Source organism: Bombus affinis, chromosome 8 (genome assembly GCF_024516045.1).
Source record: "Bombus affinis isolate iyBomAffi1 chromosome 8, iyBomAffi1.2, whole genome shotgun sequence".
NCBI lineage: Eukaryota > Metazoa > Arthropoda > Insecta > Hymenoptera > Apidae > Bombus > Bombus affinis.
This window is the reverse complement of record NC_066351.1, coordinates 16,835,416-16,852,438: the sequence shown is the minus strand read 5'-3', so window position 1 is coordinate 16,852,438 and position 17,023 is coordinate 16,835,416. Positions and strand designations below refer to the sequence as shown.

At 36.4% G+C, this 17,023-nt stretch overlaps 1 protein-coding gene and 2 long non-coding RNA genes across 5 annotated transcripts in view; 2 read left to right on the top strand and 1 right to left on the bottom strand.

The window, feature by feature from the left end:
- Positions 1-17,023, bottom strand: part of LOC126919496 (ATP-dependent RNA helicase DHX33) — a 250,860-nt gene that overhangs the window by 2,382 nt on the left and 231,455 nt on the right. The window lies entirely within an intron of this gene.
- LOC126919517 (uncharacterized) lies at positions 121-1,999 on the top strand. Its single transcript, XR_007711682.1, has 4 exons — positions 121-386; positions 761-830; positions 1,136-1,203; positions 1,395-1,999. It is a non-coding gene; the product is annotated as an uncharacterized LOC126919517 (long non-coding RNA).
- On the top strand, positions 5,384-8,223 carry LOC126919515 (uncharacterized). 3 transcript variants are annotated; one of them, XR_007711679.1, is made up of 4 exons: positions 5,384-5,772; positions 5,918-6,044; positions 6,154-6,211; positions 6,506-8,223. It is a non-coding gene; the product is annotated as an uncharacterized LOC126919515 (long non-coding RNA). The 3 variants fall into 3 exon arrangements; XR_007711680.1 differs by having other exon boundaries at positions 5,882-5,990; XR_007711678.1 differs by having other exon boundaries at positions 5,882-6,044.

Below are 17,023 nucleotides of genomic sequence, written 5' to 3'. Positions count from 1 at the left end.
CTTCTTTTTTACTTTCATCGTTGATTGATATTAGGAGATATCCTATCCGGTCAATGCATAAGCTGTATTTGAAATATTACACGTATATTGCATCTCCTTAATAATATGCATATGTAAAAAAAAAAAAAAAAAAAAAAAAAGAATAATAATCGGTTTATAGTATCAGGTTAGTCAGTATAGTATGTAGGTTTCGAAGAACAACAGTATTTCCTAAACAAACTCTTCTAACCCATCTTCCCCGCTAATATAACTTTTTTTTCAGAGAATGTTTGTGATCGCGCGCAATACGATCCATAGAGTCAGTGTTTGCTGCGTAATAACATCTCGTATATTTTTTCTCGAGCGCAATAGCTCCCCAAGAGGATACAGGAACTCCGATACTCGATGTAAGTATTTCTGTATATTGTACTCTAATTTATTTTATTACTCGTATTTTGATCGAACAATTATTAATTTCCATCGACATAAAATCTAAAAATTATAATTATATCAATTATATAATTATAAAAATTATAGCGTGCTTGGCAAACGATTAGACTATCTTCATTCCTAGGTTAAAAATTGTTACTTTAGCGTTCAGATTTTTATAATAATTAGATTTTAACCGGATTTCAATTTTTATCATTATTAAAATTTCAAACAGGGATTAGAGTTTAGAAATTTTGAATAGAGTTTTATTTTTCATTAGTTTGGGACTCCTTAAATAACGAAGGATATGTTTTTAAGAACAAATTATAATATTTCACATGTTTTGTTTCAGTTTTTCATAACTTTTCCTAGCTTTTTCTTGTGCTTCGAAAAGAACGCAGTGATGCTACGAAACTAAGCGTGTAAGAATCTTTGCATATAGTATTCCAATTAATTTTATTCCTTTGATTTTATTCTTTAATTTGATTATACTTTAATTATTCATAATAAAAAAACAAGTTTGACATATCAGTGTTTCAATTGTTTGAGTAATTAGAGTTTACTAGCAATTTAATATTTCAATTATTATTAAAGTTCAAAGTTTTCATAGAGTTCCATGTTACATTATCTCAAATATTTTGCTGAATTATCGCTTAGTTCTCGAAATATATTATTCACGGATATATTATTCATATATGATATGTAAACAAGTCATATTTTGTTAAAGGGTTATCACTGCTTCCTCTTGCTCCTATTTCTTAAAAAGGACCTAGTGGGTCTTGAAAAGCCAAGAATGTAAGTAATTATGTAATCTGTATTTCATTTAATTCTTGTCTTTGTATTTCAATTTGCCGATCATTCGTATTGCCGATTTACATAGCGTCATTAAAATTTTAACCTAACCCCGATCTTCCGCTACTTTGAATTTTCCAATTAATTAACGTTATATTTAAGAGTAAGTTACGATATTCCATGCATTACTACAGATTTTTCCATGATGGAATTGCATGGCTCCTCCTTGAGCCGACGGTCTTCGCTTCCTCTGAGCTACCACAGCATCGATGACTACGTTCTTCGCATCTTATCGTGAGTCGCATGGATTTTTGTTCCTCCGGTCGCTCGATCATGTCGTAGGACGAAAGGTCCGAATCGACACGGGTGACTGGTCGTATCACGTAGAATTTTTTGCGAGCACAGTGAGTAGTAACATTTTCTTTTTCTGTGTATTATTTATTAGCTCAGGATAGGTCTTTTTGCGCATCGCGTTTTGTTTTTTCTTTTATATTAATTTGCATGATACTGACAAATTTTGTATCAACAATGTTACAATATTGGCATTAACTGGTACAAGAGATATTATATTAACAGTTAATTTGAATATTTGTGATTGAAGGTGCGTTCGTTATAATTACCTTTAAATGTATCTATTAAATGTATTAAAAATATACATTTAGAGAAGGAAATTGCTTAATGAAATATTTCGTAGTGACAAAGTCGGATACCCTTCGACTTCGTTGCGTTAAAAATTGCAATTATTTTAATTACCTATTGATAACGATGATAAGTAATCTTTTATTTTCACCTTCTGTTCTCCGATGGCACTGTTTCGATGGATTGAATCGTTTGCCATTCATTTTTGAATTTGAAATAATTAGCTTAAAATATGTATATAGAGATATTAAAATTCAATTCTGCCGTACACAAAATGTATGAAATTTTATGTGCAAAAAGAAATTTCGCGACAGGCAAATTTTGGAATCAAAGCAACAAGTTTTGAACGTTGCTTTCGCATTTTCGATAATGTGCTTTGACGAAGGGATTGCCTGAGGTTGTTTGCATTAATATTTAACTAGGAGTTAATTGTTAAATAAATTTCTTATTTATCGTCAATTTGTCTCTTTTGTAATAGAATTTCAATAATTCATAGAGTCTAAATAAAGAGTATAAATAAATTCAGTATTATTAGTATTGTGGTAATTTATTAAATTAACGAAGTAATGTATAGAGATATTACTAATCGAGATAAAATTCGAAGATGCAGAATGAAGAAAGATTAGCTGGTTAAAGACAAAATAGATGCGCTAATACCTTTTTATTTAGTTAGGATTTTCAGGTTTAACCCATTGCCAGGATCTCGCTCACGTGCCCAGGTGCTACTTGGGAGAGAGAGAGGCAATGGATACGATGACCATTGATTTTATAACAATTTCTAAGCGACTGACGATGCGTTAGCGTATCGTGCACGATGTACCTTCCACATATTGCGTGTGTGCGTGTGCGTGTGGTTAGGCTGTGGAATTGCGTCGTTTCAGTACTTATTCCACTTGCTATAAATTTAAATTATAAAAAATAAATTCACACAAGTGAATCGTTATTTCGATCACAACCTAAATACGGTAAATCACCGTCGAATACGTATTGTTGATCTTGTTGTTAAATTGTAATAGATGGATGTAAAATGTAATAGATGGAAATCTATAAGGTCTTTGACAATTAAACGTGAGATTTACTTTTATCGCGTTGTACGCAATGGTCGTTAGCCTTCGTCGGTCGATTTCAGAAAAATGGGTAGGTAATAATTAGATCGTGCAAGTTGGCAAACTCGTAGCTGTCGGAGACGTCCCGGGACGTTCTCTCTAATGTAGGTGCTTGTGTGTCATGCGTGTCACGAGTGATTGTCTCAATCGTGGAGTGATTGTGTTGGTGTGCCTGTTTTGTCATTTTTGGAATATAGCGCTAGGTGGGATGGGTAGAGCGCGGTTTGTTAACCGGATAGGTTAACAGGTAAGTGGATAGGGCCGGGCAAGTTGACACAGTCTCAGACTCTGGTCGGGTAGGCGCGTTTTCGCCTGTTCAATCTGTTTCAGGGAATTTCATTTGAAAAATCGACGGTGAAGCTGGTCACGAATGGAACATACCATTGTCTCCCTGGCTTTGGCCATCGATTTTTCGAATTCCGCGGTCGTGGTCGCGGCTGGGTTTCGACACGAACGTTTACGTATTGCTCGAGCAATCAGCTTTACGGTTGGCGATTTACATTTTTATTTCACCTTTGTAAGTTATTTTTTGGTTTGCGATTTAGAAAGTCTCGAGCTTACTCGAATGTAAGTTTCGGATGTAAGTATCACGTCCGAAGAAAAGAAGAGGCTACGAGCCGAAGAGGCCCGGCAAATTGCCACAGAAGAGGGCAACTACCAATGGCTTTGCATCTTCTGGATCATCCAGAGAATGGAAAGTCATTCTCGTTACTACTTTCTCACTGTGCTCGCCTAAATTATTTGTAGTAATATTAGTTGTGATTTGTTTGTTAGCCGACGTGTATGTCGGCCCATTGTTATGTTGGGCTAATCCCGATCTTTGCAATTAGCGTTGCGAGTCTAAATTTCGCGTTATCAATTAGAATTGCGAAAAAGTACTGACTTTGGTTTGGATTAGCGTTACGATGGAGAGACGACCGCGTTTGCTTTAGTTTGTTGCGAATTATAAGATATCGAGATTGTTCTTGGTATTTTCTATCGCGAATAATTATTATTATTATAATTAGAATTTCTTTCAAAAAGTAGAATCGCATTTTGTGTTATTTAAAGGTGAATTAAAATCACGTTAGTATTGAATTAATTTCGTAGCGTTGCGATTTCTGACTGTATATGACGCGTATGATTGAAATCATGTTTTTTTCTCATCTATAGATAGTAATTTTACATTAAATTCGTTTTAAGATGTAAAACCAATTGCGTTAATTAATAATCGCGTTCTTATACGTATTGTCGCTTCATTTCTATGAAATGCCCAAATTTCTTCCACTGGGATTGTGGAAATCTGTTGCTGTTCCCCGATCAACCGATGCAGCTTTGACATCTCGATATTAGCGTTTCGTATATCGAAACACGAGTGCACAGATTAGTATTTATTAGTATTCATTTATTATTAGTATTTATTATTAATAATAATAACACTCCACTACCGTCTATACTTTTGCGAATTTTTCATCTTTTCTTTCATTTCTCTCTCTCTCTCTCTCCCTTTTTTTTTTGTCAGTAGCAAATTTAAGTAACATCGAAAACGCGATAAAGCACTCCTCGCGATTTATTTCGAAAAATTTATACCTTGAAGTTACGGACTTGAAAAATTAGCGTTGCGAAATAGAAAAATATCCCACTCACGGTTTGTTCGAGATTCTATCGAGTGGGTCGCCTTTCTGGCTATCGGATCTATTTCTTTTTCAGCATTCCCTTGAGCGTTTGTCGATGGAAATACCGTTGAACGGTATATCCGTTCGATGCTGATGAATATCTTTAATTCGTCGTTATAGTACTTAAAGTTATTATAAATGGCTTTATTTCGTAATTATATGCATATTGCATTTGAGGAAAAACGACAATTGATATATCAATATGTTTGAATTACTTAAATTTAATATGATATAAATAATTTGAAATATATCGTTAGATCATTAAGATTTTATTTGCTTATTTTAAAATATAAACAGCGATCGTTGGTTATTAGAGTTGTAATTTTCTCGTGCATGGTATTTTCGATTAATTAGCCACAAAGTAATCTTATAAATGTTTCAATGTGCTGTGCATAAGTCATCGTTTATTTTCAAGAATCTTGCATAGAAAACGTTGTGTGAATGTAATTTTTCATGAATTTGACCGATAGCGTTGACAATAATGGTTATCATTTTGCCTGTTGCTTGCTTCTAGAAACAAGTTAAATAGATAGTGTCTTTGAAACTCGATATGTTCTTGTCTAGATAGGTACTAGCGTGTAGACAGATCCCTAATTTTTTATAGGTTTTTGTATATGCTAACGCCAATTAAACTCAGCGGTTGGCCGCATGGTGCAGCACCAGTGCAGGAACAAGCAGGTTCATAAGCGTGCGCACACCCATTTCCTCCCTTCTAGTATCGGCCAGTACGGGCAGAATCACAGATCCTTCGTTATTCGATGTATCGTTATGGAATTCCCGCTGGATCGACACTCTCTTCAAATGACGCACGATTCATGTACGCGTGTGCTTTATACTATCGTTATACTAACTATAATAGGCTGCTAGGCTGCTGTATACTAGCAAAGAGGGAATTAGAGTGCTGGCGCGCGTCCTTGTGTTTGTCCCCTATACAAGTGCTGTACCAAACAGCCAAGTGTTGCAGTGGTTTAACCACAGACGAGTATATGCATAAGATAAATCACATATAATCAAAGTACGATCGTATTAAATAGGTTTCGACACTCGCTAGGGGAAACCGTTCGAAAATTGAGTCGTCAAAAATTAACATGGAAGACAATAAAGTTCTTCTTATTCTGCTCGTGCATAATACGCACATATACATAGATACTACTAGATTAATAAATGATAATGTGAGTATTTTTTAAATTAGCTTTGTATTAAGCTATATCGAATTTTAGCTATCCTAATTAATTACAATAAATAACAAATTCAATCATTGTCAATTAAATGTCCGTTTAGAAATATGGAAACGTTTTAAAACTTTGTATAACACAGATATGAAATTATTCGAGGCAAAAGCACTAGATTTATGCGTGAAGCATATGAATCCGAGCAATTTCGCTAAAATGTGAGTCCGATTAGCTACGCAACTATGTTATGGCTTTTATTCGTGCAAAAAAATGTTAGTACTTGTCGGAAGTTCATATTTATTTTATTTGTATAGCTGTTTAGTAGATCTGTGCGTATAGTTGCATTTGAAATATGTAAACAATCAAATTATGTGGTATTAGGTGATATTGTAGCAGCAGTAAAAATATTTTTGTTTCGTCTGGCGGTCAAGGTTTTAAAGTACGTATAATGTATAATAATAATAATAATAATAATAATAGTAATAATTTTTAATTATTTACTTTACAATAATATAATATTTTATCAATACCGTAGAAAAATGGTTTATTTATTTAACTTAATAGGACGTTATTATTTATTATACGCATGCATTGTCCATCATATATATTATCATGTTTTATGATGTTTATGCATTATTTAAAAAATTAGAATCAATTTTCATTATTTTCTTTCGTAGATATATCTCTGCTCTTAAATAGTTTTATGTTTTGGTAATTTTCCGTAATTTTCTAGACGTTACAATGATTCTTTTTGCTGAACGAAACAAGAAATAAGAAGAAAAGAGGAGGAGACACAGAGGTGAATAAAAGAGGGTTGATAAAAGAAGTGGTAATAAGTATGAAAGAGAAGCTTGAACCAAGTTAACGAAAATGGAAGGAAGGGAAGCTAAGTCTGGATAGGAGGGTACGGGAGCTGGAGAAGGCAGAGGAACGCAGAAATAAACAGGGGAAAAAAGAGAATAACGTAATGATTAAAGATGTCCGAATAAATAGGTAACTAGAACAGGAGGTTGGAGGGTTTATAAGGAAGAACGTGGAAACTGGAAAAGGAATATTAGTACGACAAGAGTAAGATTGGCTGAAATAGAAGACATAAATGATAATCTATATATAGATGACAGTCTAACAACGATAGAGTGTGTAATACAGAGAGAAGTAAGCAATAGAGAAGGTAAAAGTTAATGGAAATCAGATATAAAAAGTTATTTAGAAATGGAAACAAATATATATGTATATATATATAGAGAGAGAAAGGCGTTTGATCTTAGTAAGGTTTTAAAGTACGTTATTTTTCGAGAAACCAGCCGATAAAAATTAACAGGGTACTCGTTATCTCGAGAGATCATTTAAAAGGAGGAGGTTTAGTGGTAGAATGTGCATTATTTATAATATTAAGGAAATTAAAAAGAAAGAAAAGGTGAAAGAAACTGAAACAATAAGAGAAAGTGAAACATGGTTTCGCGGCCGAAATAGTAAAAAAGATAAGAACTATAATATCAGTGATATACACGTTAAGGAAGAGAGAATGTAACAAAGAGTTTTTAGTAAAGACTGTAAGGACAGATGTTGAGATTCGTTTAGTTGAATAGCATGCCAAAGAAAAGTAAACGAAGATTACCGACGAATCTCGGAAGCAGAGTTAAATAGAATTTCAGTTTATTTATGATATAAATCGAATAAATACTATGTATACTATCTGTATGACAAATACTATCAAATCAACAATAGCAAGACAGAAATAAGTACAAACTAAAAGTAAATAATAATAATTGCTATGATATAGAATAAGAATGATTATTTAAAAAAATGAAATGTAATGGACAATTGCCCAATACAATAAACGTATAAATAATAAACACTATATGTATACATACAGACTCTATTAGCGGTAGAGTGTATTATTAAATGTATAACTTTTTATCATTTCTAATTTAAAAAATATGTAACGTTCGGTTTTATAGCTTTTATTGTCTGGATTTGTTATAATAGTTTTAACAATAAAAGAAGCTAACTAAAAGGATAAAAAGGTAACTATCTAGTAACCAACTTTTAAAACGTTCGAAATAAATGGTAATTTTCCGCGTGTGCGCACAACGCGAACTTTGTTAGCTTACATGTTGATTTTCTTGCGACTCAATTTTCGCACGGTTTCTCTTCTTCGCGCTTCGGTATATGAGCGTCGAGACTCGTTTGATCGTGAGTGGTGTGAGATCCGTTTATACGACAGTGTCTAGGAGAGTGGTACATTTGTCGCCTATGGTCACCACATTTCTATCAGTGTTGTTCCGTCTATTACGGATAGTCGAACCTCTCTCGAAGGAATGATCTACTCCAGCGGTCCTTGACGGTTCTGTATTCCATGGAACCTCGGACGGCCTCGAAGCCCCCGTATTCGTATACGAATAAAAAATATATAGTTTGTACAAATAAATACACATGTATCCCTCTCTATTTATTTATTCATATGTAACGGAATCCCGTCTCACGAAATTTGCAGGATATCGATGAGTGTTTTGCATAGATACATATTATTTGAAATTTTACGCAGATCCTGGGGATCTAGGACAGGAAAAAGTTATTTAAAGGGGGCGGGGGTCGTGGCAAACAAAAGGTTAGAAACTGCCGGGGTCTACTCGTAGTATCGCTTGCCTTTAAAATTAACCTAACGTGACAATTTCTTTCTTATAAATGTCCCTTTTAACAAAAATTAACTCGGCAATGTGCGTGCAAGGAGGAACGAAAGAGTATAAGAAAATATAAAAAGCGCGATATCTTTAATTTCTACTGTAAGTATAAGTATAATAGCAGGCACTTTTTTTATCGAAAAATCGAACTGAAACCGAAACCCAATGTATGACGTTCAGTCTTAAACGAGTAATAGGTAATAACGGACATTTCTTGGATATGCACGTTATACACGGAGCGTTTAAGCTCGCTCGACCCTTTTTTTATAAAGAGAAGAGTAAAGGTCAAGCTGCGTAGATCCGGTAGTTTTTAGATCATGCTCATAATCTTTGCCTCTATACACAACGATGGTGATTTTTGACCAAGAGGAAAAACTAGATGACGGTGTGTCGATAAAACTTGTCGTCGAAAATTATTCAGCCAATAGTTGTTCACTCGCGTAAAATAGTGTCTTTTGACTCGGAGTTTAAAGCACTTGGTCTCTCCTTCTCTACTTTCGAAACGTTGTTTCCAATAGCTTCTCAGATGGCTGAGATCCTGACTCGATCCTTCTGACTTCTACATCGTTGAACTTTGTTCGACTTTTGGTTGGCACGTTTTTTACCCGGTAACTAATCTTTTCCATTCTTCGAAAGTCATAATATAAGTAGTTATTTGCAGTGCTAAAAAATTAAAAAAATTGCTACTCGATTATTCGTGGAACCGCCTGGTAATCACAGTTTCCAAGCGATCCTTTCCTCTTAGTATCAAGAGTATCAAGAGTATCAAGAAGAGCCTCTTCGGACCTTTCTGATCATCTTGATAGAGACGCAGGACTAAAAGTTTCTATTTCACAGATGGTATCGACGCGATAATTTCATTTTCCTTCGGATAACCGTCTACCAATCAGTGGACGATCGTGTCTCTTTCGCGTTATAACGCGAATCATACAGCGAATCAAATTTTCATCGTTGGATTATAACCGACGAGGCGACCGGTCTGACGGCAAATTGGCATGCCGCGCCGCCTCGTTTCTTCTCGCATCGTCGACTCGCCCGCTTTCCTCCTACACCGAGCGTAAACCGACGCACGAAATGGACGATAGGGACGTGACAGAAGGGAGGGTGGATTTCCTGGAATCTCGTTACACTTTCCCCATAACTTGGCTCCATCTGCTCGGGATCGTGCGTGTGCGCATGCACATTTACAGGGTCGGTTTGCCCGAGAAAATTTTCTAGCATCGACAAAATTTCCTAGCATCATCCACGGTGATAACGCGTTTACATCTGATCCATTACGTGTTACGAATATTGTCGGCTTTGCGTTTAGAGTAACGAGCTATGGAAATTGCTAAATTACGATGTATTTTATTTGATGTTTATATTTTTTACTTTTTTCGCTTACTATGATTATTTACGTTTAATATTTGATGATTAATAACGATTGGAATTACTTACAAAGTTGTCGATTTTATCGAAAAGAGCAGAAACAGCGATTGACGTTGCAAATATTTTTTGTAACTTTAATTCTGTAACGAGCTGCATCGTTCGTTACGTGTATTCGTATCTCGCAAAAAACATTTTTACTAGCTGTCACTTAAAAATCATGCTTAATGTTCGATATGTTCAGGATTTGCTTTTCGCTGTCCATCATCGATCCTACGTACACTCGAAAGCGGAGGTATATTTTTTGCTTATATTAGCGTGCAAATTTACACGCCAAGCACCGAAGCATTCAAGTATCGACATTAACTTATGTACTCTTATACTCTATATACAACGCACAGGCAGAATATTACAATGTAGTGTCGCACGATTCGCAAACGATAAGAAGTGCACGGCCTTCGGCAATTTGACGATTCCAACGTTGAATCGATGCAAACGGCCACCGCTTCGAACGCCTTTTCCAACGTAAGATTAATCGCTTGCTCCATTATATATCGTCCAATGATCCTGTGTATCGGAGACCTGTGTTTAAATCGTCCAAACGTTCTTTATTCTGCCAGGGATAGAAAAGTATGGCGAGCGATCCAAAAATATCGAGATGATCCTCGGGTCTAGCGAAACGAGCAAATTATTACTATCTAAATACTACGTATTACGGCTTCGTCTGTACCGCGTGACTTTTGTGCAGGGACGTGGATCGAGACGAGGATCGGAGCAAAATGCCGGCCGAAAAATCCAGGCACCCTCGCGAAGACGATAACGGTCGACCGCTTGTACGTTGACACACACACCACCCAACGGTCGACGTGCATAACGATAGCTTATCCGTATTTGCGTATTGTGTTCTGTAAGCTACAAAGCTTGTATGTAAGCCATAAAGGTATTTTAATAGATTTTAACAAATTAGATCAATGTAGATATTATTTAGAAAAAAAAAGAGACAAAGAAAGACGATGTTTAAACTCGGAATAATATACTCACGAATTAATAAGCACGGATAATATGTCATAAAGGATGCTACCGAACATAATGATATCGTAATGAAAATTTTTGAAAGCAACGAAAGATGTCGTCGCTTCGGTTAAAAATATTATCAGAGAAATGAAAACAGCGTGAATCATCTGGCCATCTATGAAGAATGTATTCGAGTATTTTAATTTTGAAATTTAATTTCTAAAATACGTACATGGTTGTTACGTATTATTTGTGGCCGGAAGAACGAAAGATAGATCGGAATGGACAGGGAGTTGATGATTCCCACACAAAGGTGAACGCCGATCGTTGCGTTCGCGTGATCGTCCGTTGTCAACCTCGTGGTCACGACGTTTCACGTGTGAAACGAGTCATGAAACGAACGAATCTCAGAAGCATGTGCCATGGTCAGGGCACGCTGCCAGAAATTCGTTGCACCGCGATAGTTGGCAGATTTCGTGGCGATAATGGCGCGTTTCCTCTCCTCTGCTAAACTTATCGGACAACGGCCGCGTTTCAATACCGATGGTTTTAACTTGCAGTAAAATATTCGAAAATAGAACTAACAAGCACGCAGCGCTTTGGAAAATTGACGAGTAAATAAAGCTAATAAAGACGAGACATTCTATGTCATACTAAATGATGTTCGCTTCTATCAAACGCATTACCGCCCCACTGCGAGTAAATGGGTAGGTACTTGCGAACATTTCGCTCAGAAGAGAATTAAACTAACGAGTAAATTAAACGTTGATTTTATGATTATCGTAGATCCCCTCGATAATTCAGCCTGCGAGAGCACAACGCAAGTAATAATCGCCATAGTAATCGTAATTGTTCGATGACGTCTTTCGTTATTGTTTTGACATTGAGGCTCGTCGAGCCTCGTAGGTTGTTCCGCGTAACTAACCAAGTATAAGTATAAGTATAAGTATAACCGATAAAATTCACTTTTATTCTTTTTTCTATCAATGAAACGGCGATTTATTCGTTTGTCCCAAATAGGGCTGAGTTTCTAATTTGAGAGCAGGTTATATCTTTGTAAATACTATTATATGCTACAGCTAGACGAATATTATCATTTATTGGCAGAGCGACGCATTTCGGGATGCGTAGTACGCTAATATCGCTAGTTGCTAATTAGTTGGAGATAATGCAACAGATATTACTTATCGTGGCATTTAAAACTTTATAGACGATAAATGTATATATAAATTCTGTAGCGAGTATTCAAAGAACGATAGTTTATCGTAGTATACGTTATTGTATAATACTTTGATCGCTTTATTCTATTTTACATTCGTTTACGCTTTATATATTTTCTTATTTTATGGAGGATGATTATCGGATAGACATTTGAGAGCAACAACAGAGATGGAGATAAAGATAGAGATAGACGCGTATAAAGGATGTAGATGTGCAGAGAGCGGTGATATGGCACGTACTCATCTCTGGGGACTGGGAGAAAGAGCAAGTTTGGAGGAGATTACGGAAGAAGGAGGATGATGTTTAACGTTACGGCGAGGAGCATAACGATGTACGCGGTAGAAATATAGGAAATAGAAGATAGAAGGTCGCAGAGAAGAAACGAAAACGGGGAAAATATATATAAAAGCTGTGACTGCTTAAGCCTTAATGCGCTCAGAAGAGAAATTGATATATAGGAAATAGATGTATGATAATGATAGGGGAAGATTTGTAAGAAAGCAGGAACGGGCGGCTGGAAAATGGAAAACAGAGACGATAGAAGATATAGCGGAAAGATGGAGGAGAGAAGCAGAAAAGGGGGAAAGAAAAGGAGAGAAAAGAATGGCAGCTGGAGAACTCAAAGTATGACGGAGAATACGTGAGACGAAGGCAGGGAAAGATACCCTTAGATAAGTAAAATACCAACAAGAAAAATGAGAAGCAAAGAAGACAAAGATGCTAGCTAAATTCAGAGTATTCGGAGTATTCGGAGTAATTTAAGTGGGTGGCTGGTAAATACTGGACGAACGAGGAGAAAAAGAAATTTAAGAATGGACGAAGAAGGTGACGGACGAAAGAAACTTGACAGGCAATAAGAGGAGAAAGATATTTGTTATATATGTTAAAAGATGATCTTTTATACCGTTAGAGAGGGATCGTTAGTTGTAATAAGAAACAAGTAAAAACAAGGATCAAGAATACAAATAACATGAAACGTTTCCTACATATTTCGGTATATCGTGTTCTATTTATTAATAAACGTATATTCGTACATTACATCTATTATGCAGAAGTTTCGCTACTTTGTTTTACATTTTACTTTCCACGATATCATTGAATTCTCTGAAAAGAGGGGAACGCGATTCATCCATATCTTCATCTTGTTTTAATATCGGAACAGATCGATAAAGGAAAATTGCAAAGATAAACCTTTCTTCGCTTAATGCATATCTGCCTTTTCTTCGACTTGTTTTTTCGTTGCTTTCGGTAGTTGCTTCGGTCTACCGACCGATTCTCCCGTTTTGCATCCGTCTGTCTTTATTTCTTTTCGCAGAGACGTTGTTTTTTTTCACTAAAGCCGGCCAGCCATCGAGTATCCATACAGTTCTCCTCTGGTTCGTACGTATCGCAAATTAATGCACCAACAACCAGAGTGGAATAAATTTCAAAGGATCTCTGATCAACGTACCAGCGAATTTTCTCCAAGGTGATTACGACGATAAATATTGCTATAATAAAATCATTACGACGCGATTAAAATAAAACTATAAGAAAACGTAATCTCGTTTCTGTGTTGTCTTTTACGTAGAATGTAAGATTACCAACGAAACGTAAGGAAAATTAAAAATTTAATAAAAATTAATTTAAGGAAAATTAAAATATAAATATAAAGCAGCGATAGAGCAGAGTGATGGAATGACTGACAAAGCGACGAAAGAAGACGAAAGAAGATGAAAGAAGAGAAATTCGGTGAAACGACCAACGGTCTGTGCTAAATAGAGTGGCAAAGCGACGAAAGTACAGAAAGGCGAGCGAATAAAAGCGAGTGTGTGTAAAGTGTAAGGCGTAAAGAGGCGGCGACTGCGAATGATGTTTGAAAAGATTCGTAATTTTCGTAGAGCGAGAAAAACAGGTTAGGTGTCCATGGAAAGAAAAAAACAGAGTTTACGAACGAAAGGACGAGGTTAAAGTAACAGGAAGAAGATGCGATACGAAGGGGAAAAAGAAGACGGAAGGGAGGTGTATGTGTAACAGCTTGGAGAGACGAGTAGGGAGCGAAGGAACGGGAGGAACGAGGGAACAATATGGCTAAATGGCAACATGGTTAAATAGAAGGACACGCAGAGAGAAAGAGGATGCGGGAGTGGAAGAGAGGCGGAAGAGAGGCTGAAGAAGAGGAAGAGGAAGAGGAAGAGGAAGAGGAAGAGGCTGTAGCTTATAGGTACGGCTCTCGTGCCTTGAAATGAAACGTTTGTGTTATATTTTACGGCCTTGATCCCGGACGAACATCTTTTGGAAATTAATTGCAAGTGGCGCGCTCATCCTGACTAAGAGGTTATGTACCGGCTATGAATTAAGTTTTATCCTCGTTTCTACGGTTATACCTTTACTGCCGCGGCTAACGAACGAGTCGGTGAGTTTAAAAAATCGTTTGGCGCGAGATGCGCAAACGCGGTAAATCGATGGAGGTGGGGACGAGAATGCAGGAAGAAGGAATTACAAAAGGGGGTGGATGAAGCTTGGTAAACGACAGGATGGTTCGCAACGAAGGCGATTAATCGGAGAGCGTTAAACGCAAGGTCCGTGGCGAAAATTAATTTCTATTCCCTTTTTATATACGTCTGCCACGGAGAGGCGAGGATAACGACCAACGATAAATAACTATCACTGATAAAGATATAGCAAGTATGATAAAAGGATAGATTAGGTAAACGGAATGGCAATAGATCGATAGAAAATAAATTACGAAGAAAAATTCGTTGGTTACTTGCAATATTTAAATACGATAATTTAACGATGGTCAAATTTTGTTCGTCCACCTACGTATAACGATAGGATCTAGTTGTTGGAAAATTGGGATTAGTTTATCCTTTGCCATACCTATTTACGTAAATCGTTCAAATGCTAAATTCTCTTATAATTGGTTTCGTAAGTTGTAGAAACTAGAAAGTTGATTCGAATGATTTCAAAGTAAATGGCAAGAACTGAGAGAGAGAGACGCTACGTTGGAAATATCTCGCGGCAATGGAAACGTCAAAGGGAAAATTATAAACAAAGAGAGAAGAGTATAGTATAGTATAGTAACGGTGTGTAAGACACAATGAAAGAAGAAAAACGTTTGCCGACTAAACAGGTTTTAGGTTAACGAAATCGCTTCATCCTCGAATCGTTCACTGTCGATATCGTTTCCGGCAATGAGTCATTCTTTATAAAAGGGAAGATCCAGATACCAGAAACCAGTTTCACGCTGAATAGTTTATTTCAATCGTGTTTCGTGGTCGAATACTATACTAAGGCGTGTTTCGCCTAGACGACGAAACACGATACCTCTTTTTCTATAGATGACGCGCAAATTACAGCGTCTTATAAACAGTTTAGAAAAATGGGGGGAAAAACAGGCAGACTAGATTTGCTTTTATCGAAGAAAATTGTTGGTTAAGCCGCTTTCGGCAAGAAACTAAACGACGATGAATACATAGCGAACAAATTTTAAGTGCTATCGAATATCATCTGTGTTTGTTGGTAAAAACATAGCCGATGATTATCTTCTTACTATTTATCGTTATACAAGTATGTTTCTAAAAAAACCAATTTAATTAATATCCTTTTAATAAGGATTAATTTACTAATTATTAATTCATATTGGTAATAGTAATGTTACTGGTTAATTTATCGTTATCAATTATTAATTAATAAATTTATCTTTGTTACGAATAGAAGGACAAGGAAGAAATAGAGGATGCGTCTACTATTATACGTAAAAGATTCGAGTAGTTCCGCAAAATGTAATCTTACGTCATACGCAACTGTAAACAAATTATAAATATAACATTCTCGACGATAGGTTGGTTTATTTTTCAACTTGGAAATTTTTCACTTGCATTTAGCTAGGTACAAAGACGTGCAAAGAGTGTGTAGGTCGTCTGGCGTAAATTTGAATATCGAAAAGCGATAACGATACGGAAGATTTTTTGTCAACCTCTTCTCGTGCTCGTTCGTCGCGTACTGTCGCTCCACTTTGTCGCTGTCACGGATTCTATCTCAATCGATTCTCTCGAGTCACGAATTTTCCGTAATATCCGTATTGTTTGGCCCGTACTTTTCATATATGCGAGTGTCGTTCTTACAGCGGAGGTTTCTAGGTATTAAAATTGCTTGTCGCGTGGGTCCCGTGGTTCGGTAGGTACGTTACGCACCCGCGATACTGCTATCCTTTGCCAGTATCTCGGAAACTAGATTTTTCGCAATTTGGCACAGACCGATGGAAAATGTTATTCAAAATCATGCCCTCGACCACACGTATTCGGAAATGGTGGAAATTAACGAGAGCCTAGCTTACCGACAGGTTCACCTTATCGGTGGAATGGCGTGATTACTTGTTCGAACCGAACGGAATCTGATAATAATTATTTCAATTGAAAAATTGACCACAGCTGATATATACGTATGCGTGTACATTTTACCTTGCAGTCTGATCGTAAATCACTGCTGCTGCTGCTGCTGCAGTATCGATACTAATGAGCGAAAAATACGTCCATTACGTATGGACGATATAACGAAGTGACGTACAAAGTGTTTCTCGTACAAAGCAAATCTTACATAAAGGAAAATTAAACGGATTCGAACGGTACATTACGTTAGGCTGTCTCGAAAGTAGAGTTGTTCGCACATTCGAAAGATAGGGGTATTTGCGCGTGAAAACGACGACGTGCGGTTAGTTAGTTTAAAAGATATTTCGATTGTAATTTTGTAAAATTTAGCTGGATAACTTAATTACGAATATCATTTTCTCGATCGTGAAAGAGTTTAACGACCGACGTATTACACCTCGTCTTTCAAAAAAACCAGAGTAGAGAAGGCGAGTCGAGACTAATTACTTTGATCCGGTCGATCTATCGCGATCGAATTAAACGAACGGATTACGTCACGAACATCGAAGACCAAGAAGAAGGAAGAAAAAAGACGAACGTTGAGGAGGGGATTCG